We start from the raw sequence: 22234 nt of genomic DNA on the forward strand, positions 1-22234 counted from the left end.
AATATTTAAAAGTCATTTGGACAGGTACATAGATAGGAAAGGTTAAAATGGATATCAGCCAAACGTGGGGAAATGGGGCTTGCTTGGATCGAACATCTTGTGCGGCATAGACAAGTTGGGTTGAAGGTGCTGTTTCCATGATTTATGACCCTATGATTCTAGTATGCATGGCACTCAAAATTAAAGTTATTCTTTGCATTTTCTTTAACTATGGAGCAAACTCACATTTTTGGCTACGTTGTTTTATAGAAGATCCAATTCCTGATCACCATAGGCTGTCGGTTATCTTTAGAAACTGGAGACTATGTCATGAGCCAAGCGCTCAACCTACCTGGGAAACAATCTAACATGCCAACAATTAACTTGATTTATTTTTAAAGTGCTGCAGGAAGACTTGAACACAACATCACACATCAGCTGCCAGTCACGCAGAATTAAGCTTGTGACCCTCCAAATCGAAATGGTGCAGTTAAGTGTTATTTTTTAACCAATTAAATACATTTCTCAATACCTGGATTAGAATTCCACAGCTTCTGGTGGAATTAGACTTTATCAAACGTTGATTGCATCACACTGGGGATAACGTGTAAAGTTTTTGTTGAAATTTTATAGAAAAGATAGAGACATTTGCGAGTGTAATAGGGTATAGAATTATGTAATAACCCTTATTCTTATTAGGAATGGACAAACAGGCAATGTCTTGTTTATTTTCGGATGGGTGGAGGAAGAATGGGAGCCGGAGAGGTAACCAAAAGGAGGTCCATAGCAATTATGAAATTGACTGAGAAATAGTTGCGTTTCCATTTATGATGAAAAGTAAATCCAGAGAACATCAATACAAGAAATAATTCACAAGACATTGTTTTACTCAGAAAGTGGAACCCTTCCTCAGAAACAAGTTGAGGCAAAGTATATAGATGTTTCATGGGATGATGGCCACCAAATGAAGAGAGAGGGATTGTAGTATTTCACTGACATGTAGAAGCTCGAGTAGAAAAGGAACAAAAGCACAATGACTCACAAGAAATTACTGGAATCATGAGCAAAAAACGAAGAAGGGACCCAACCCAAAATGTCATCTGTCCATTACCTCCACAGATGCTGCATGACCCACTGAGTTCCTTCAGCCTACTTTTATACTAAATGACTCACTTTTCTGTGGTATATTTCCATGTAAGTAATAGATAATATTCACATTCATAACACATTTCTAATTTCCTCATTCTAAAAGAAAAAGACAGATAAAAACACATAAAATAATTGCAGATATAATAGTTCTGGAAGACATTAATCTAATGTTTAATCTAGATACCTATTCTTTTAAGAAAGAGCTGCAGATGGTGGTTTAAATCGAAGGTAGACACAAAATGCTGGAGTAACTCAGCCAGCATCTCTGGAGAGAAGGAATGGGTGATGTTTTCAGTCTGAAGAAGGGGCTCAACCCGAAACGTCACTTATTCCTTCTCTCCACCTGGAGGAAACCAACGCAGTAACAGGGAGAACGTGCAAACTCCACACAAACAACACCAAAGGCCAAGGTCTCTGACACTGTGCGGCAGCAGTTTTGCCAGCTGTGCCACTGTGTTGCCCTGTTCATCGTACTATCTTTTGAAATATACTGGGAGGGAATACTTAGAAGTAGAATTGTCCTTCCCAGGGAATTCTACATTGAAATAGGATAAGAGGATGTTTCCACTAGTGGGGGAGTCTAGGTCATAGCCTCAGAATTAAAGAATTATCTATTAGGAAGGAGATGAGGAGACATTTCTTTAATCAGAGGGTGGTGAATCTGTGGAATTCTTTGCCACAGAAAGCTGTGCAGGCCAAGTCAGTGGATATTTATAAGGCAGATAGATAGATTCTTGATTAGTACAGGTTTCAGAGGTTATGGGGAGAAGGCAGGAGAATGGGGTGTGGAGGGAGAGATAGATCAGCCACGATTGAATGGCGGAGTAGATTTGATGGGCCGAATGGACTAATTCTACTTATGACCTTATGAAACAGCATATTACAAAATTAGAAGATAACACTTTAACAAAGTAGCTTAGAGCAGCAGGCAATTGAAATGCTGACATTCATATAAACCAACTATATGGCTTGCACTCCACATATGAAGTGGAACTTCAAATTAGGGAATTGACATTTATTCTTTGATCACACCACAATCACAAATGAAAGTGTAAGTCAAGTCGATTAGACTTAAAATGCTAACTCTGTTGCCTGACCTGTTGAGTTTTTTTCCAGTAATTTCTAACCCCCTCTCCCACCCCATATATCCAACATATTTATTTTGTTTTTTAGCTGTTTAAACTTAGTTTTTCCGCCTTGTTTTATAACAGGAGGCAGATTGCACCAACTAAACTTTGTATCTTCATTAATATGACACCCAAATGTATAGGAATTTGAGACCGTTCAGGTGGCCCGAATTCGGGTTGTAATTTCTAAGTGCCAAATACATTATTAAACTCCTTACTACGTACAGAAACAAATCCACGAGAGTACCGGGTTCAGATTAAGCCTTGTGTGTTGGAAGGAACTGCAGATGTTGGTTTACACCGAAGATAGGCACAAAAAACTAGAATAACTCAGCGGGTCAGGCAGCATCTCTCTGGATAGATAGAATGGGTCTGAAGAAGGGTCTCGACCCGAAACATCACCCATTCATTCCTTCTCTCCACAGATGCTGCTTGTCCCGCTGAGTTACTCCAGCACATTGTCTATCTGCAGATTAAGCGTTACTCACCATTCAAATGTACTTTGCTCACGATGTTAGTTCTGATCTACATTTGACGAATAACTTATTGCCACTTGGCTGTCCACCCCACCCCTCCCCTTCTGCATTTCCAAAGTCCTCGGCTCTGCAGCTCATTTCCCATCTAGGGGCGCTCCCAGCACGAGCATGACGAACACGCGCCCCCGACGCTCTCTGGCAGGCACTGGGCGCGCGCCCGTCCACAGCCCCATTCCCAGCGCGAGGCCCCTGCACCAGTTCCGGGTCCAGAGAATCCGATGGCAGTAGGCGTATCATTGCCAAATGTTCATTTCATTGCGATTTTAAGGCCCCGGTGTTGGCGGCTCAGTAAACAAATAACCATAATGTAGATTTATAACCACATTTATGCAGCACTACCGAACGAAATGTCTATTATAAATCACCAACTAAAACTGCACAGCAGTCAACAAAACAAAGATAAGAGATTGTGAACTTCTCGGATTTTTGTGTAATAATCACGGCCAAGGTGTCAGTGCATCTAAATGTGTATTGCTGCTTACATAGATAGGTTAAGTTGTGCACCGGGAGTACCATGGGTGCGGCCTCCGCAAACAACCCAAAACTAGTTCACAAATTTGCTGTTTCACACAACACTCACATTCGGAAGTTGAACTCCAAGTTCCACAGTTGTAGGGGGGCCGGCTGTGTACAGGTAAAAGATCCAACGCAGTTTTGCCCGGTCTAAAGTCCACTAGACTCAGGTTCTCAAATGCGAAGTTTTGCTTCTCTCTTCCTCGAGCTTCTGGCTGTAATCTCTGACGTGGAAGAACTGCCGTCTTATTTCCATCGGGTTTCAATAAAGAAGTATCTTCGCAAGCTGACCTAAACAGTCAACAAATTTGTTGCATGTTCTACTTAATGAAGCAAGACCGAACCCCACGAAATAAAGTCACGCTACAACTTCAAACTGGCACTCCAGCAACCGAGTGGCTATTTAGTAGTGTCTGCTTGAGTGCACCATCTGGTATGCGGCCCCTACTGCAACCTTCGAGCCACTGCAAGAACACGGAAACTTAGTTGCAATTTTAGCCAAGAAGTATCATCCACAAATATTACATTGAACAGGTGAACATGCGAAATAGCAGCAGGATAATGCCGTTTGGTCCCGTAAATGCTGTACCAGTCAATAGTATTTTACCTCAATGGCACTTTCTTATACTGGCGCTGTATACCTTGATTCCAAGAATTCATCACCCTGCGAGTGAAGGCATTTCTTCTTATCTCTCTCCTCAAAGGACCATCTCTCGTTCCGGGCATCTCAGCCAGAGCTAAAATCAATTCCACAACCTCTGGTATGAATGTCTCCTTAGTTTTATGCCCATACTATAGTCTTAAGATGTTTGTTACAAACTCAGAACTAGCATTAATGAAAACAACCAAATCTGAAGAAGGGTCTCGACCTGAAATCTATCTGTCTTCTATCTATATCTCTTTCTCATCTATCTATCTATCTATCTATCTATCTATCTATCTATCTATCTATCTATCTATCTATCTATCTATCTATCTATCTATCTATCTCCTATACTATTACTAAAACTCTCATCTTGTCCTCTTCCTGTTTGCGTTGTTTTTAAATTAGCGCAAAAACGACCCCCCATAGCACTACGATTTTTTGCCACCTTACTCGCCATTCTCCTATGCTACAAGTGCATTCAGTTTTATTAAGATCTGTGAAATATTAAAAAAGTTATTGGTCTGTTATTCGCCGGGACGGCGACGCCCCTTCTGGCGCCCGCTGTCAATCACAGGCAGGGAGAATAAAGCTGAAGGAGCGGAGTGTGGGCAGGGGCTGCTGTGTCCGCGGGCGGGGGCGGCTGTGACGAGCCGGCTGCCGATGAGTACGACAGGCGCCGGGTCCTGCAGTGAGTGAGTCCGGAACCGGGTCCTGCAGCCGCCATTGGAGAATGGCGAGTAAGGTGACGAAAAAGAGTGCGGTCGGAGTCAGAGCCAATCATTTATGCGATGGCTTCCCTTCCCAAATCCAGTTACTTTCCTGAACTCGAGGTCCATTCTTTGTTTGCTTCTCCAGCTCATCATGCTGTTCTTTGACAATATTATCCAGACAGTTCATCTTGCACTCATACAGTAATGAACCCAACCTATTCCAGCATCTCTCTTCAGTCTGAAGAAGGGTCTCGACCCGAAACGTCATCTATTCCTTCCCTCCATAGATGCTACCTCACCCGCTGAGTTTCTCCAGCATTCTCCAGCTCTGTCTACCTTACATTTTCCCAGCATCTGCAGTTCTTTCTTAAACCAGCACCTCTCTTAATCCCTTTGGTGTATTGATGTTTTAAACCACTTTTTCAATATCTAGCTAAGATATAACTTCCTCACTATAATGTCAGCACTATCTCCGGAAATACAGTTATTGTCAGCAAATTATAGAACAGCTCCTAAAAAGGTAGAAAACTCTGGATTACTCCCATCACCAGCTGTTATTGAGTATGTTTCCAATACAAAGAAGTAGAAATCAGAGCTGAATATACTTCTGTGGATTTAAGACAAGGGGAGTGTTTGGAAGAGTAAAAAGAACAATTGTTTTGGTTAGATGTTTATAAGGATGAAAGCTATTGTATTTTGGTAGGAAGAATGAAGAGGCAATATACATTGATCGGTACAGTCTTTAAGGGACATAAGAACAGAGAGGCTAACGAGTAAATATGCAAATCATTGTAGATTACAGTACAAACCAAAGGTTGTTTTACTATGTTAAAGATATTTGGTAAATGCAATAAAATTTTTAAAAAACAGCAAACATTCAGCTGATTTGACAGCATGTATGGAAACTGAAATAGTTAATGTTTCAGGTTGATGACCTTCGATCAAAACTAAAAAAAGATTAAAATCAAACCTGTTTTAAATTATAGAGTATAAGCAAGGGTGGAGACTGAGAAAGACTGTAATGCTGCCAGTTCAAAGATTGTGGTGAAGGCTTGTTTATTACAAATAATCTGATTGGAGGAATGAGGACAGAGGATAGACGTGAGAAACGTTGTAAATACATGTTTTAAATTAAATTAATCAGAGATTCCCGTACTAAACAATTTCCACTCTTTAATCAAGAGACTTTTTTAAAATTCATTGTAAAGTTTTATAATTATAAAATTCAATAAAATCCTAGATTATTACAAATTGAGTAAAATTTGAATGATGATGCATGTTAAACATTGTTTATGCTCACTGTAAAGATGTTGGATATGGTGTTTCAAGCATCACAAAAAAAACAAAGGACATTTATTCATTCCCTCAAACTTGCTCAGCGATTCAACGAGAATTGGTTTAATCAAAATCCCACTTTGTTCTCCATCTTGGAGCCAAATCCTTTAATGCACTTAGTAGAAAAAATACATTGAACTCAAATTTTAAAATTGTTGAGTTAGCATCTCCTTCGGGATACAGAGTAACTTGGGAATGTCCTACAATAGGATTTCCTGAAGATTGATAATGTGCAGTCCTTTTCAATGATTATTTGGGGATAAAAAGTTCACAGTCTAGAAGGTAACATTTTGACATGGATTAAACAAATGACTGGCTAACAGGAAGCAGAATTCAGGTATTAACATAATTTTCTGGTAGTCAAGATGTAATGAATGACATGTCACAGACATCAGTGCTGGTGCCTTCACATTTTATTATTTAGATGAAGTTATTAAAGGTATGTTACTGAATAATAAAGATAGTACAGTAAGCTGCAAAGTGGATGTAAGAACACTTTAAAGGGATGTGGAGATGTTGAGTAGGCATAGATCTCGCAAATGGAGCATACTGAGGGAAATATGAAATCTTGGCAGAAAAAAAATCAAATAAAAACATATTATCTAAACAGCAAGAGATTGCAGAGCTCTGAAATGCCCACAATTTGCATTTCTAAGTGCATACTTCACAAGACAAGTATGCAGGTTGTGCAAGTCATTAGGAAAGCTAGCAGAATATTATTGTTTATTGCAAGAGGAACTGAATACAGTGTGGGATCACTACTATACATATTACTCCAGATGTATCTAGTAGTGATCCCATTTTTAAGGAAGGATGTTAATGTATTGGAATTAGTTCAGAAAATGTTTGCCAAATTATAACTGAAATAGGTGGGGTTACTACACAAGGAAAGTTTGGACAAGTTAAGCACATAGGCACTGGATTTCAGAAGTGAGAGCTATTTTGAAACAGAATTGTAACATCTTGAGGGGTTTTGACAGAAAGCATCTGGAGAAGATTTTTCTTATGTGAGCGAAACTAGAGCTAGGAGTCATAGTTTAAAAATAAAGAGTTGCCTATTTTAGAGAAAAGGCTATTTTTTCCTCTTAAAAAGGTAATTAGTCTTTGATCTTCTTAAAGGCCAGTAGAGGCAGAATCTTAGAATATTTCTAAACCTTAATTGGATACATGATAAACAAGGGATACAGAAACATATCATCTCCCATATCAACTCCTGTTTGTCAGCTATAAAAACCTGGATGCAACATAACTTCCTCAAACTCAACAGCGATAAGACAGAATTCCTCCTCATAGGCTCCAAAGCCACACTCAGCAAAATCAATAACCCCACTCTCACCATCGACGGCACCACTGTCTCCCCATCTCCCAAGGCCCGCAACCTTGGCGTGATCTTTGATACCACCCTCTCCCTTGAGCCTCACATCCGCCATGTCATTAAAACCTCCTTCTTTCATCTCCGCAACATCGCCAAGCTCAGACCCTCTCTCACACCTCCCGCTGCTGAAAGACTCATCCATGCCTTCATCTCCTCCCGACTGGACTATTGCAACTCACTTCTCCTTGGCATCAGCGCCACCTACATCAACCGACTCCAACTGGTCCAGAACGCAGCCGCCCGACTCATCACCTACACCAAATCCTGGCATCAGATCACTCCAGTCCTCAAACAACTCCACTGGCTTCCCATCTCCCACCGGATCACCTACAAAATCCTGATCCTCACCTACAACGCCCTCCACCATCTGCCCCCCCCCCCCCCCCATATCTCACTGACCTCCTCTCCCCCTACCAACCCTCACGGTCCCTCAGATCCACATCAGCCGGTCTCCTCTCCATCCACAGGTCCAACCTCCGCAGTTTTGGGGACAGAGCCTTCTCCAGGGCAGCTCACAGGCTCTGGAACTCCCTCCCCCAACTGATCCGCAATTCCGTGTCCCTCACCATCTTCTAGTCCCGCCTCAAGACCCATCTCTTCACCTCTGCCTATCCTTAGCCCCACGTCCCCCTCCCTTTTCATCTGTGCATTAATTGCCTCATATTGTGTTTTGAATTGTATTCTGTCTTTACTTTGTGTACTAGTCATGTCTCTACTATTTATTTCATTCCCCTTACATGTTTTTCCTCAACCTGCTAAATTTTTGTAAGGTGTCCTTGAGACTCTTGAAAGGCGCCCATAAATAAAATGTATTATTATTATTATTAAACATAAAAAATAGGCGCAGGAGTAGGCCATTCAGCCATTCAATATGATCATGGCTGATCATCCAACTCAGTATCCTGTACCTGCCTTCTCTCCATACCCCCTGATCCCTTTAGCCACAAAGGCCACATCTAACTCCCTCTTAAATACATCCAATGAACTGGCCTCAACTACATTCTGTGGCAGGGAATTCCAGAGATTCACCACTCTCTGTGTAAAAAATGTTTTTCTCATCTCAGTCCTAAAAGATTTCCCCCTTATCCTTAAACTGTGACCCCTTGTTCTGGACTTCCCCAACATCGGGAACAATCTTCCTGCATCTAGCCTGTCCAACCCCTTAAGAATTTTGTAAGTTTCTATAAGATCACCCCTCAATCTTCTAAATTCTAGCGAGTACAAGTCGAGTCTATCCAGTCCTTCTTCAAATGAAAGTCCTGACATCCCAGGAATCAGTCTGGTGAACCTTCTCTGTACTCCCTCTATGGCAAGAATGTCCTTCCTCAGATTAGGAGACCAAAATTGTACGCAATACTCCAGGTGTGGTCTCACCTAGACCCTGTACAACTGCAGTAGAACTGCAGTTCAATACGTACTAGGGCCCCATCCCCGACCTCTACCTCCGCTACATTGACGACTGCTTTGGTGCCACCTCCTGCACCCACACACAACTGACTGACTTCATCCACTTCACCACCAACTTCCATCCGGCACTCCAATACACCTGGACGATTTCCGACACTTCCCTACCATTCCTTGACCTCACCATCTCCATCGCAGGGGACAGACTCCTAACCGACATACATTACAAACCCACTGACTCACATGGCTATCTGGACTACACGTCTTCCCACCCTGCCCCCTGTAAAGACTCCATCCCCTACTCCCAATTCCTCCGCCTACGCCGCATCTGTTCCCAGGATGAGACATTTCATACCAGGGCATCGGAAATGTCCTCGTTCTTCAGGGAACGGGGATTCCCCTCCGCCACCATAGATGAGGCTCACACCAGGGTCTCATCCATACCCCGGAACACTGCTCTCTCTCCCCATCCCCGCACACGCAACAAGGGCAGAGTCCCTCTGGTCCTCACCTTTCACCCCACCAGCCGGCAAATACAACACATAATCCTCCGCCATTTCCGCCACCTCCAACGTGACCCCACCACTCGCCACATCTTCCCATCTCCCCCCATGTCTGCCTTCCGCAAAGACCGCTCCCTCCGCAACTCCCTCGTCAATTCTTGCCTTCCCTCCCGCACCACCCCCTCCCCGGGCACTTTCCGTTGCAACCGCAAGAAATGCAACACCTGTCCCTTCACCTCCCCCCTCGACTCCATTCAAGGTCCCAAGCAGTCGTTCCAGGTGCGACAAAGGTTCACCTGTATCTCCTCCAACCTCATCTACTGCATCCGCTGCTCTAGATGTCAGCTGATTTACATCGGTGAGACCAAGCGTAGGTTGGGCGATCGTTTCGCCGAACACCTCCGCTCAGTCCGCAATAACCTACCTGACCTCCCGGTGGCTCAGCACTTCAACTCCCCCTCCCATTCCCAATCCGACCTCTCTGTCCTGGGTCTCCTCCATTGCCAGAGTGAGCAACAGCGGAAATTGGAGGAACAGCACCTCATATTCCGTCTGGGGTCCTTGCGTCCTTATGGCATTAACATTGAATTCTCCCAATTTGGCTAGCCCGTGCTGTCTCCTCCCCTTCCTTAACCCTCTAGCTGTCTCCTCCCATCCGCCCGCCCTCGGGCTCCTCCTCCCTTTTTCCTTCTTTCTTTCCCCACCCCCCATCAGTCTGAAAAAGGGTTTCGGCCCGAAACGTCGCCTATTTCCTTCGCTCCATAGATGCTGCTGCACCCGCTGAGTTTCCCCAGCTATTTTGTGTACCTGCAGTAGAACCTCCCTGCTCCTATACTCAAATCCTTTTGCTATGAATGCTAACATACCATTCTCTTTCTTCACTGCCTGCTGCACCTGCATGCCTAATTTCAATGACTGGTGTACCATGACACCCAGGTCTCGTTGCATCTCCCCTTTTCCTAATCGGCAACCATTCAGATAATAGTCTACTTTCCTGTTTTTGCCACCAAAGTGGATAACCTCACATTTATCCACATTATACTGCATCTACCATGCATTTTCTCACTCACCCAGCCTATCCAAGTCACCTTGCAGTCTCCTAGCATCCTCCTCTCAGCTAACACTGCCCCCCAGCTTCGTGTCATCCGCAAACCTGGAGATGTTCCATTCAATTCCCTCGTCCAAATCATTAATATATATTGTAAATAGCTGGGGTCCCAGCACTGAGCCTTGCGGTACCCCACTAGTCACTGCCTGCCATTCTGAAAAGGACCCGTTTACTCCTACTCTTTGCTTCCTGTCTGCCAGCCAGTTCTCTATCCACATCAATACTGAACCCCCAATACCGTGTGCTTTAAGTGTGTATACTAATCTCTTATGTGGGACCTTGTCGAAAGCCTTCTGAAAGTACAGATATAACACATCCACTGGTTCTCCCTTATCCACTCTACTAGTTACATCCTCGAAAAATTCTATAAGATTCGTCAGACATGATTTACCCTTCATAAATCCATGCTGACTTTGTCCAATGATTTCACCACTTTCCAAATGTGCTGCCATCCCATCTTTAATAACTGATTCTAGCAGTTTCCCCACTACCGACGTTAGACTAACTGGTCTGTAATTCCCCGTTTTCTCTCTCCCTCCCTTTTTAAAAATGGGGTTACATTAGCTACCCTCCAATCCTCAGGAACTACTCCAGAATCTAAAGACTTTTGAAAAATTATCACTAATGCATCCACTATTTCTGGGGCTACTTCCTTAAGTACTCTGGGATGCAGCTATCTGGCCCTGGGGATTTATCGGCCTTTAATCCATTCAATTTACCTAACACCACTTCCCGGCTAACCTGGATTTCACTCAGTTCCTCCATCTCATTTGACCCCCGGTCCCCTGCTATTTCCGGCAGATTATTTAAGTCTTCCTTGGTGAAGACAGAACCAAAGTAGTTATTCAATTGGTCTGCCATCTCCTTGTTCCCCATGATCAATTCTCCTGTTTCTGACTGCAAGGGATGAAAGGTTATTGTGGATGCAGAGTTCAAACCATAATCTGTTTACCATGATCTAAGTAAATTCCACACAGGCTTGAGGGGCAGCTCCCAATTCAAGTTCAAGTGAGTTTATTGTCATGTGGCCCTGATAGGACAATGAAATTCTTGCTTTGCTTCAGCACAACATAACATAGTAGGCATTGACTACAAAACAGATCAGTGTGTCCATATACCATTATATAAATATATACACACATGAATAAATAAACTAATAAAGTGCAAATAACAGATAATGGGTTATTAATGTTCAGAGTTTTGTCCGAGCCAGGTTTAATAGCCTGATGGCAGTGGGGAAGTTGCTATTCCTGAACCTGGTCATTGCAGTCTTCGGGCTCCTGTACCTTCTACCCGAAGGTAGCAAGGAGATGAGTGTGTGGCCACGATGGTGTGGGTCTTTGATGATACTGCCAGCCTTTTTGAGGAAGCGACTGCGATAAATCCCCTCGATGGAAGGAAGGTCAGAGCCGATGATGGACTGGGCAGTGTTTACTACTTTTTGTAGTCTTTTCCTTTCCAGGGCGCTCAAGTTGCCGAACCAAGCCACGATGCAACCGGTCAGCATGCTCTCTACTGTGCACTTGTAGAAGTTAGAGAGAGTCCTCCTTGACAAACCGACTCTCCGTAATCTTCTCAGGAAGTAGAGGCACTGATGTGCTTTGTTGATAATTGCATCAGTGTTCTTGGACCAGGAAAGATCTTCAGAGATGTGCACGCCCAGGAATTTGAAGCTCTTGACCCTTTCAAGCATCGACCCGTTGATATAAACGGGTCTGTGGGTCCCCATCCTACTCCTTCCAAAGTCCACAATCAGTGCCTTGGTTTTGCTGGTGTTGAGGGCCAGGTTATTGTGCTGGCACCATATGGACAGTTGCTCGATCTCTCTTCTATACTCTGACTCATCCCCATCAGTGATACGTCCCACAACAGTGGTGTCGTCAGCGAACTTGATGATGGAGTTCGCACCATGACCGGCTACGCAGTCATGAGTATAGAGTGAGTGCAGCAGGGGGCTGAGCACGCAGCCTTGAGGTGCTCCCGTGCTGATTATTATCGAGTCTGACACATTACCACCAATACGAACAGACTGTGGTCTGTGAATGAGGAAGTCGAGGATCCAATTGTAGAGGGATGCGCAGAGACCCAGTTCTGCGAGTTTGGTAACCAGCTTGGAGGGGTTAATCTTGTGTAGGGAGGAACTGCAGATGCTGCTTTAAACCACAGATAAACAAAAAGTGCTGGAGTAACTCAGCGGGTCGAGGCAGCATCTCTGGAGAAAATGGATAGGTGAAGTTTCAGGTCAGGGCCCCTTCTTCAGAAGAAGAGTCCTGACCCGAAATGTCACCTATCCATTGTTTTCCTCAATGATGCTGCCTGAGCCGCTGAGTTACTTCATTGATACGTCAATCCAAAAGGCTGGCATAGCAGGCTTCTCGGGATGCCTTGAACATACCAGCATCATATGGCATCAAATCCAGACTGCTAAGAAAGAACGAAAGAATCTGCATGTCTTGTTCCTTGACCTGGCCAACACCTATGGATCAGTTCCTCATTCGCTACTGTGGACTGCTTTTGAATTCTTTCAGGTGCCTGCAATAATAACAAATCTGGTAAAAAAATTACTTCCAGAATCTGCAATTTTGCCTCACAACATCAGACTTTACCACAGCCACCACTGGAAGTAGGCATCATGGCGGGGTGCACCATCTCCCCATTGACCTTCACTATGGCAATGGAGGTCATTATCAGAGCATCAAAATAGGTTGTGGGAGGAAAACGGCTACAGTGTGGTCAGCGATTGCCAACTATACGAGCCTATATGGACGATACAACAACACTAACAACAACTATCTCCTGCACCAAGAGACTTCTGGAAAAACTTCATCAAAACATCACATGGGCAAGGATGAAGATTAAACCCAGCAAGTGCAGAAGCATCTCCATTGTCAAAGGTCAAGTCAAGGATCAAAGATTTCATATTGACGGAATACCTGTTCCAACTGTTTCAGAAGTGCCAGTGAAGAGTTTGGGCCGGTTGTATGATGCAAAGCTCAAGGACACCGAGCAGTTTGAACAACTTAAAAAGGATACCATCACGCACATAGCTCGCATGAACAAGATCTTGCTACCAGGAAAACTCAAGCTGTGGTGCTTCCAATTTGGCATACCACCAAGAATCATGTGGCCTTTAACTATGTATGAAATCCCCATCAACAAAGTGGAAAAGCTGGAAAGAATGATCAGCACACATGTGAAACAGTGGGTTGGAACTCCACGATGCTCAAGTGCTGTCGGACTGTACGGGAGTGGCAAATTGGAATTACCCATTGCAGGATTTCAAATGCACTAAAGCAAGGTTGGTCATGACCCTCACTGAATCTGAAGATACTGTTATTCGAACAACGGCCCACAGTGTGGCAATAGGGAGGAAGTGGACCCCATCTGATGCCGTTCAGAATGCTAAGTCTGCTCTTCATTTCCGGGATGTGGTTGGCAAAGTTCAATACGGGAGAGCCGGGCTCGGGTTATCCCAAAAGCTCCTCAATGGCACAAGGCAACATCAGTGCAGAAGAGACGGCTCGTGGTGGAGGAAGTGAGAAGACGGGAGGAGGAAGAGTGACACGCCAAGGCCGTATCAATGGCCAAGCAGGGCCAATGGACTAACTGGTAGAGCCTGGAAAAGAGAAAACTCAGCTGGCGTGATCTGGCAAATGGAAGGATCTCGGCTAAGTTTTGTCATCAGAGCCACTTATGATGTTCTACCATCACCCAAGAACCTGAAGCAGTGGTTCAGAGAAGACCCTGCTTGCTCCCTTTGCCAGGCACCTGCATCACTAAGGCACATTTTAACAGGATGCACTATGAGCCTCAGCCAAGGGCGTTACACATGGTGGCATAACCAAGTTCTCAGACAGCTGGCATCAATCCTGGAACAGAGGCGTAAGATCGCAAATGCTTCCCCACAAACATCGGCAGGAAATGTCCATTTCACAGCATTTGTACCAGCAGGCCAACCTCCCGAGCACCAGATAACATGAAAGGATGCAAGCATTTGCAGCCTGCACAGGATTGGAAAATGGAAGTGGACTTAGAATAAAAGCTTGTGTTTCCCCCAGACATTGTGGCTACAACACACCGGCCAGACATGGTCCTGTGGTCCACAACAGCCAAGTTGGCATACGTTGTGGAATTGACAGTTCCATGGGAAGATGGTGTTGAAGAAGCTTATGAGAGGAAAAAGACCAAGTACTCTGAACTGGCAACTGAAGCTGCCCAGAATGGCTGGAATACCAAGATTTTCCCTGTCGAAGTGGGATGCAGGGGATTTGTTGCTACATCTATGACCAGGCTATTAGGAAAATGGGGGTGAGGGGTCGCACCCTCCAACAATCAAGCAAATCATTATCAAATTCTGCAGAAAAAAAATCAGCAATTGGATTTGGGTCAAAAGGAGAGATAACAATTGGGCTGCAAGATGAAGACAGGAGGGTATGGAATTGAGGGTGGTGTGACTGGGACGCCAGGTATCACCGTTGAGCCCTCTGGAGAAGTTGTGGGCTTATCAATGAAACGTCAAAGAAAGAGGATGCCCACCTGATGACCCCGATGACGTACCTACCCTACCTTTCACCACTCTAATCCCACTGCAAATACCAAGAGTGCCGACTTATTACAGGGATTGAAACATCAAGTCCTATTAGCTCTACTTCAGCATTTTGTGTCTATCTTATGAATAGAACGTAGTTATGAGTTGTGATAAATCGATCTCTGGACCATGTGATCCCATTTCTCCTGCAATGTTCCAAAAGGGAATGCAGATTCTGCATAATTACACAAGCAGAGTATGCTGCAATCGATGGGAGAATGACACAGCCCCTAAAAATGCTTGCTCAAATTTAAAGGGCAATGCAAAATTATCTAGAAACAATTATCTCGCAAGCCATGAAAAGTGCAACTTTAATCAAGTGATGCTGAAATACACAACACTTTGCAATGGAATTCCTGGGCCTCATCCATTTATCTGCAAACTCTAGTTTATCAATTTATTGATTAACAGAAACAGTTTATTTCCATTAGCTGTTGTTCTTTCATATTTTTAGGCACTTTTTAATAACATGACATAAAATAAGTTACTTTAAAAATAGGTTCAATTTTTCAAATAGTCAAAGTGGACAACATCATAATGAATCTCTTTCTGAAGGCTCTGTACTTTTCTACCAGTAAGCTTCTACATCACTGCATCCACGCTAATTATTGTTGAATTTTCACGTTGGCATATCAATTCCATGTATATTTGTATCTCTAGAAATGAAACCTAGAATTCTATTAGCTATTTTTACGGTATTATTAAGCCGAAGTATTGCCATTAGTAAACATTGAAATTACAAGAAACACACAGAAGCCAATTGAACGTTCTCCAAAGGCATCATCCGGCCTGCAGCAATTTCACATTTTCCTTCTATTTCTGATATCCAACATCTGCAGATTTTTGCTTTCTATGTTTTCTTCTCAAAACAAAGAACAGAAACTTGCAATTATAATTCCTTTAACATGAGCAAACACAACAAAGCACCTCTATTAATCATAGGCTGCACTAAAGCCCTTCATTACACAGACATTATGCAGGCACACAAAATAGAGTCCTGTAATATGATTTATAGAATCTGCAATTTACTCATTGAACACGAATGGTATTCTAGAATGCATCTTTTTGAGCCTGTGCAATTTTCCTTCCTGTATTTAACAAATGTAACAAAAAATAGAAAGATTAAACGAAAACTTACCGTTTGAAGTTTGATCTTTATTTTATGAGAAGTTGAAGTGAGGGAATACGTGAAGAGCCCGCCAGCCCGCATGCGCGTCAATCTTCAGAGCAACTGTATGAACCACAGACCACTTGCACAAACTTAAACTATAGAAAGATTAATAACCGTGAGTTACCAAATGATCTTTATGAGATTCAGGGTTGGGAGTGGAGGGCACGTAATCTCTCACTTCAACTTCTCATAAAATAAAGATCAAACTTCAAACGGTAAGTTTTTGTTTAATCTTTCTATTTTATTTTGAAGTCACGTGAGTGACTACGTGAAGCCTTCAAAGCTCTGTGGTTTAATGCAGTAACCCAAGTGAAACACTTAAACAGATTAAACCATAAATGGTAGAAAGACTGGGTTATTAACAACATGATGCTAACTTGCATACAAGGCCATTGCCCTGAATCGGACCACAGTCCCAATTGGCTTTGACTTAGCCAATAACTCATGCAACACTGTTCAGAATTCTATCTGCAAACATCTAGGCATATTCAACCAAATTTTATAACTTCTGAAAGCGCACTATGTAAGTCTCCTGCTGTTGCAAGAAGATGATCAAATGGGAATATCGATTCTTTTGTCTGCTAATGAGCCATCAGCAATCTCTTGAGAAACTATTAAAAAGCAATGAAGAAACTATCCTTCATCTCATAGGTACTAGCAAGCTCAGTGTACCTGTATACATAATAACACCCCCAATCTCTGATCTGGTAGGTATGCTGTCAACTCCAAATTGTATGCAACCATGCCCGTTTTGCTTTATGAGATCATTCCCATAACAAGCTACCCTCACGTCCGTTATGACCCAGAGACCGAGCCAGAGATTGAGTAAAGACTGTGTTGTTTGTGCTGAAATCAGTTGCTAAAAGCATAATCAACTTAAAAGATACTGCTCCCATTAGGAATACAGTAGATGAATATCTGCATAATAATTTACTGATATACATTCCACAGTACTATGAGTCTAGGCTTTTAGAGTGGTCATATAAAAGACACCTTGCATAACGTTAGTCCACAGCGGGTGAATAACTAATCATATATTGTCCCACTTAAGTGGCTTTTTCACGGGGCGACTTGACGCAAGAGTGAACCAGAGTTTAACATCGTGGGAACCTCGTGCGATAACAGTACGGCATTCGTGGACCACCGTGGACCACCGTGGCGCTAACGGCAGGTAATCGTGTAACTTCGTCACTCGGGAGAAAATTCAAGAAAGTTTGAATTTCTCCAAGAGTGACTTGTACACTTGTGGTTGAGCATTGCAACATTGTATGAACATAGTGGCCAGTGCGATATCCATGCGATATCCGTAATAACACTTGCGGGTACCGTGGGAACTCCTGCGAACGGTGAGTAACTGAGCAGTTTGATTGTCAGTGCTTGTTTTACCTCATTGTTAAATAAATATATTTTTTACTATCAGATTGATGTCTGCAATTCTTCATTAACACATCACTACAAGATGAATGTCTCTAATGTTATAATCCCTCTCATGCTGAAACACAAAATAGTTGAAGGGAGGTGAAATAATCACATTTTCATTCTTTTTCATTTTTGAGTGTTCAGGTACCTCACTTGCTGAGCTATTTTACTCCAGCAGTTTGTGTCTCTTTTTGTCTAAAGCAGTTTCTAAGACTGTAGGAACTCCGCGGGCCAGGCAGCAACTACGGAGGGAAATGGACAGGCGACACTTTCTTCAGGCTGCCTTATCTCTCTCTCTCTCCCCCCCCCCCCTCCCCCTCCCCCCTACTCCCACCCACACACACAAATGCTGGAGAAACTCAGTGGGTGCAGCAGCATCTATGGAACGAAGGAAATAGGCAACGTTTCGGCCCGAAACGTTGCCTACTTCCTTCGCTCCATAGATGCTGCTGCACCCGCTGAGTTTCTCCAGCATTATTGTGTACCTTCGATTTTCCAGCATCTGCAGTTCCTTCTTAAACACAAATGCACCGAGTTCCTCCAGCATTTCGTGTTTTGCTCAGTATTCCAGCATCCGCTGTCTCCCGCGTCTCCAATAAAACAAAACTACTGTCAATAGGGTGAAGACTAGGGGCAGAGATAGATACATTCCTGATTAGTGCGGCTGTCAGGAGGTTATGGGGAGAAGGCAAGAGAATGTGGTTGAGAGGGAGAGATAGATCAGCCGCGATTGAATGGCGGAGTGGACTTAATGGACCGAATGGCCTAATTTTGCTCCTATAACTAACAAAGATAGTAATTGTTAGGGAAATGTAGTTATTAAAGACGAGGGAGAGCAGAAATGGGCAGTCTGGGATGGCTCGCGAGATACTTGCATAGAGGCACAAAAGTTAAAGAAAGGGCAGATAAACAGAGAGAGGGGGGGGGGGGGGACTTCCCTCAGTGCCCATCTGTTACCATTAATTGGACAGTTCGGTTTGTGAAACGCAACACGCCAGCCCCGACATCCAGCCCGGTGGTCAGTCCTTTGAAGATAGACACCAGTTGCTTGGAGCAACTCAGCCGGACAGGCAGCAACTCTGGAGAGAAGGAACGGGTGGCGTTTCGGGTCGAGAGCCTTCTGACTGAGGTCAATCCCTGCATGGATAACAGGAGTCCCAGCCAACACGACAATCGCCCGCTGCACAGTCTCGGAGCTTCCACTGCGAAAACGGTGCCTACATTTGAGCACTTATGTAACTGAACCATCCTAACACCAACCACAGAGCATTCCTGAACTACTACCTACCTCATTCGAGACCCTCGGACTATCTTACCCCATCTGCCTGCGTCTGGTCCATATCCCTCCCAACCTGTCTTATCCATGTACCTGTCTAAATGTTTCTTAAATGTAGGGATGAACCCAGCCTCAACTACCTCCTCTGGCAGCTTGTTCCATACACCCACCACCCTTTGTGCGAAAATGTTACCCCTCACTCAGATTCCTATTAGATCTTCCCCCCTCACCTTGAACCTATGCCCTCTGGTCCTCGAATCCCCTCTGTGGGCAAAGGACATATATTACCCTGGACTCTGTCTATTTCCCTGCCTGTTCGTCTCATGGTTTTGTACACATCTCAGCCTCTGTCCCCAGTGTGGAGTTAAGGGCTTGTTTATGGGCGCCCTGGGCTGAGAACTCTGGAGGATGGGTTTTAGACTTTATCGGGAATCGAGATAGGCCCCGTAATGCAGGAGCAAAGAATCGCAGACGCTAATCTGCATTGGAAAGACACAATATGCGGGAGTAACTCAGCGCTGAAGAAGAGTCCCGACCCGAAACATCATCTATCCATGTTGTATAGCGATGCTGCCTGACCCGCTGAGTTGCTCCAGCGCTTTGTGTCTTTCCACTAGACCTGTAATAAGTCTCTGCTGGGTCTTTACTGGGATCTGTGGTGTTTAATAGACGCCCTGATGTTGTTTTTGATCGGGTTTACTACTGACAGTATTTAATCAGATCCATATTAAATCATTTCCCCTTCACCTTAAACCTATGTAATCTGGTCCTCGATTCGCCTACTCTGGGCAAGAGACTGTGCATCTACCCGATCGATTCCTCGCATGATTTTAAACATTATCTTGCACACAGCGTTGTTCCCTTCACCTTGTATACACCATTTATGGCTCGATTGTTACTATTTATTGTCTGTCTACTGACTGGTTAAACGTTTGAAAGTTTCACCTCTCAGTAGATAATAAAATAAGACAACCATCACGGTCAATGTGAGACAAAATCTTTATTCCTATTTGACAAAATAAAAAGACGTCTTCTTGCACATATTGAGAGAAGGTGCATCACACCAAACAACATTTGTCTAAAAAAAAACAGATTATTCTTCAGCGCATTAAAGAGCTCGGGTGAAATTCTGACAAAGTTTGTGAATGCACTTTTATCCTCTTCGCACAGCACATTAAGCAGCTGATCATATTGTCCAAATTGAGGTCTCCGTTGAAAGATGGGCTTCACCCAGTGAGACTTCCTCTTAATTCTCTTTTTAATTAATCTCACCCTTCTGCCTTCACGCAAGCGTTCTCGATGCACATAGTGGGCTGCTGCATACAGCGCGTCAATGAAAATAACCACCATCCTGTACTCGAAAATACTTAGTATAGGCATGTCTCCAAATGAGCCAATTCAACCAAGGGAGGAATATAGTGTGTGAAAAAAAACAATATAGTGTGTGAAAACAAAGTAACATCATTTGTGCCACGTAATTAACAACACTACAGTTCACGATGTTCATTCAAGATTAACGGGAAAGCTCGGGAGACGGACAAGTCACTCGCACAAATAACAGAAATGCCGAGTACCGTGGGAACTCTTTATCTACCCCCGTTATATCGTGCGAAACTCGTGCTGGACCACGACCACTTCACTCTGGTGACATCTTGCGTCAACTCGCCCCGTGAAAAAGCCCCATTATGGTACTATAGAGAATGACAAAGTAGCACAAGCAGCGTCAATTGTGCTATAACATAATCACTTCTCTAAGCCCAAACTGAAAGAAACACAAACCTCTGCTACTTCCGTTTAAAAGTAGCTCACATGTCTTGTTCACAAACTTCCCATACAATCGTGCAGAGCTAGCTGCCCGAGAAAAAGGCTGAACTAGCCATCACTCGTGACTTCGAGTAAATAGGAGCTTTTTTCAGCTGCCTTTACGATGGACACCCTGAATAAGTAGGCAAAGTTGGCACTATTAAATTTCATGTTGACTCATTCTTAATATCATAAGAGGCATCTACTGATAAAACCCCTGAGTTTTATCAGCTACAAATTTTGTATGTCGTCAGTTAACTCCATGACACAATGCCCTTTCGATCTGAGTAGGGCAGCATTAGCTTTAGAATTTTGTAAATAGCCTAGGCCTGAAGACAACCCCCAGGTAGAGCCTAAACTTTCCACCACTGGCTTTGTTATCAAAACACCAGATATATCTGTGCCTCTCGTGTATAGATATGGCAAAGTATGCATCTTCAAGATCGATTGAGGCCTTAATCCTCTGAATCAGCTAAATTGCTGAAAGCCAATCATCCATCTTAAACTGGGTAACCAAACACATGATCAGACTAGCCAAATCCTAACCTGATTTGGCATGCTCCACGTTTCTGCAATCTTGAGAAATATCAGAAATATACCCCTCTTGTTTTGGGCAGACTACTCATCCTTTGTGAGGCGTCTCTGATTCCACTTGGAGAACCATCGTTTCCTCTAGACTGTACGGACGGAACATTTTTGGCTTCTCTTGCCGCGGAAGATGCATTTATCTATTTATTTATGTCACTCATGACATATAATCAGATCCTTATGACTAGAGCTGAAACACAACATCCACGATGTGGGAATACGAGTTCCCTGTCAACTCTTGACTGTCAGAGTCACCACGAATCCTCAGCCTTCTTCCTCAGAGTGGAAAAAGAGCATAATGCAACCCTGAACCAGGAATTGCTCCGCTGTCTTCTGACTGAAACCACCCGTCTCAGTCGCCAGTGTGCGCAACACACTCTTCGACGAGCCACTCAATCAGGAATACTGGTATTGAGAGCCTACAGATTATTATATATATATTTTTTATTCACAACATGAACCTGCAGGTCAGATAAAAAATGCTACATGCCAGACCGGCTTTCTGCTGGTAGCTACCTATCCCAGAGAGGATGGCAAAGATGTTTCCAATGAACTGGCAACTCTACTAACTGAGCTGAAATAATTAAGCATGTGTTGAGGGAAACCTCAAACTACCTCACTCTACTGAGCAGCCTGATAACCTCAATCACAGATGTTGAGGCAGTACTTCCCTGGTCAATATGTTCCATATGGCCAGCCAGTTTCGAGATGGTCTACCCTGAACCAGGGTAGCCAAGCTGTTTCTACTTGGAACTTAGAGGTTGCTATGCAAGGCACCCTGCCAATGTCTCTGCATCAACCTGATATTCTCCAAAGACAGTGAAAGGTACTAGACAGCCCATGCTGCCAGTAAATCCAAACCCGGGGTAACAGACTGCTCCATTTCGGAGGTTAATAAAGAGACCTTACCTGCCAGCATCTCTAAGCCCAGGTCGACCTGCTTGTTGGAGCTTCAGCGAAGTTCCATTGCAGACCCTGTCTGACCACATCTTCAGCCCCACGCT

At 43.7% G+C, this 22234-nt stretch overlaps 1 protein-coding gene across 4 annotated transcripts in view; it reads right to left on the bottom strand.

The window, feature by feature from the left end:
• Nucleotides 1-22234, bottom strand: part of LOC116972068 (serine/threonine-protein kinase Sgk3) — a 124950-nt gene that overhangs the window by 78754 nt on the left and 23962 nt on the right. Inside the window, exon 1 of one of the 4 annotated variants that reach the window (XM_033019375.1) lies at nt 3372-3742. The exons of 2 other annotated variants lie outside the window; for them this stretch is intronic. The gene's annotated coding sequence lies outside the window, so the exon portion shown is untranslated. Of the gene's footprint in view, nt 1-2743; nt 2926-3371; nt 3743-22234 lie in introns of those variants that run through there. One more of the 4 variants, XM_033019378.1, reaches the window with a different exon arrangement.

Source organism: Amblyraja radiata, chromosome 4, assembly GCF_010909765.2.
Source record: "Amblyraja radiata isolate CabotCenter1 chromosome 4, sAmbRad1.1.pri, whole genome shotgun sequence".
NCBI classification, from domain to species: Eukaryota; Metazoa; Chordata; class Chondrichthyes; order Rajiformes; family Rajidae; genus Amblyraja; species Amblyraja radiata.